This window comes from Meriones unguiculatus, chromosome 9 (genome assembly GCF_030254825.1).
Source record: "Meriones unguiculatus strain TT.TT164.6M chromosome 9, Bangor_MerUng_6.1, whole genome shotgun sequence".
Lineage (NCBI taxonomy): Eukaryota > Metazoa > Chordata > Mammalia > Rodentia > Muridae > Meriones > Meriones unguiculatus.
The window spans coordinates 70,782,413-70,784,653 of record NC_083357.1 but is presented as its reverse complement, the minus strand read 5'-3'; positions in this window follow the sequence as shown (position 1 = coordinate 70,784,653).

The window sequence follows — 2,241 nt, the reverse complement described above, 5'->3', positions numbered from 1 at the left end:
AGCACTTGGGTTTACAATGTTCTCCACAAGAGCCATGGATAATTTAACAGAAACCAGGCAAGAAAACAAACAAACAAATAAAAAAACCCTCCTTGGTTGGTCAGCGTAGCCCAACAGATTTGCTAAACAATATAGCCCTACTGATGATGTCTTTGTGTATCTCCCAGAGAGCCCTGCTACTAAAAATACCACATATTTCAGGCATGGGACCTGAAAGACTGGAATTGGATCTGATCTAAAAGTCTCTTTCTTGAGGTCTACCTTCCATAGTACCTGAAGGTGCTATATAGGGTGCAAAAGAAAGAAAGAAGGAAAGAAAGAAAGAGAGAAAGGAAGGAAGGAAGGAAGGAAGGAAGGAAGGAAGGAAGGAGGGAGGGAGGGAGGGAGGGAGGGAGGGGAAAGAAGGAACGAAGGAAGAGAGAAAGGAAGAGAGAAAAAAGATAAGCAACTAATAGTCATATCTAGCTGTGATGCCTTTATCATCTATGAACCACAACAATGACAAGCATGGCAAGAGTTTCCTAAAGGTACAATAGTGGTACTCATATCTTGGCAGTAACCAATAGCTATCTAATTGTACTTAAGGAAACTCATGCCTTGTACTGAAAACCTAGCCAGCCATCTAGGGGTAGAGAAATCATGGCTGTTAGAGAGAATCTACTATGCCCACTTTACAAGGCCAACATCATTAATCCTTCACTACGTTCTAGAATCTGTCCTTATCCCCTCAGGGAAGTGCAGCTCTCACCCCGTAAGAAAGAAGTTTTTCTCTTTGCAGCAAATAGAGAGAATTACAGAAAGTTACAACTTGTGAAAATGCAGAGATCAACTGATCGTGGGGTGCTCAGCAGCAATGCACACATCTATAACATGGGTCATGCACTTAAAGCCCAAGGAACATTACGGAAGAAGGGGTGGAAAGACTTTAAGAGTCAGAGAACCAAAAAAAAAAAAATCTGCTGTGAGGTTATGTCTCATAGAAATGACAGAAAAGGTATACCTACCATACCTTATCAATATTGATGCCTAAATAAGACTCAAATACTAATAATTCCAGTAGACATACGGATATAGAGGGGGAAATCTCACAGGACTGAACCCTTATACAAAGAACTACAGGCAAATAAAGATTGTGAAAATAAGAGAGAATTAGTTTTCCTCAGGAATGAACTCTATGATTGGTTATCCAATATCAAGTGGTCAGCCTGGAAATCATATGCACATGAGGAACACTAAGCAAACTCAGTGCACGTGTTTGTATATTTATTCATATGTGTATATATGTGTGTGAAAAAACGTGTGTGTGTGTGTTGAAAAGACTTGGTATGTAATATCGTAAAGGTTTTATTGGCGAATTTGGGGTTTATTTTATGAGGTGACATGGGTATGTCTTAGGCAGGAGAGTAATGGATTCTTGTGCTTTTAAACAATCATTCTGGTTGCTGTGTAGATTAAATAGAAGAACGTGAACATGAATGACAATAACTAAGTTGTCATATCCAGAATCTATTTTGAAGACAAAGCATGGGGCTGACCATGAGAAAAGAGTATATACTCTACTAGGATAGGGTAGAAAATTGTTTACTATTTGAAGCAATGAAATGGATTATAGCAGCTTTCAGTGAGGTGGAAAGGGGAAGGAAGGGCAGGTAGGATGAAGTACAATTTCCAACATCATAAATATAAATTTGAACTTAGTATTAAGAACTGAAGAAAATGGCTATATAAGTATAAAGAATTTATAGAGAAGTAGGACATTAATAGTAGGGCATTAATTAATTAATTAATAGTAGGACATTAATTTAGGAGCCCACAACATATAAATGTTAAAGTAATTGTACTTGACAAAAAAATACATAGGAATATACATAGAAAAGAGGTAAAATAAAAATTATAAATATTCCTAGTTCAATAAAGAACAATTAATTTAGGGACCAGCGAAATGGTACCTGACATCAAGGCTGATGACCTGAATTTGAGCCCTAGAACCCAGATGGTAGAGAAAGAGAACTAACTCTCACAAGCTGTCCTCTGACCTCCACACATGTACAAACCTATGTGTACACACGTGTACATGTAAACACATAGACACGCATAACGAATTAAATAAATGAATATAAAATCCATTTTATATTACAGTGGTACTGAGTATCTTAAAAGGGAAAAAACATTCAGATAGTATAAATACTATAAATTCTCAAAATAAAGTTGTCTATTCTCTTTAAACAATAAGAGAAATAG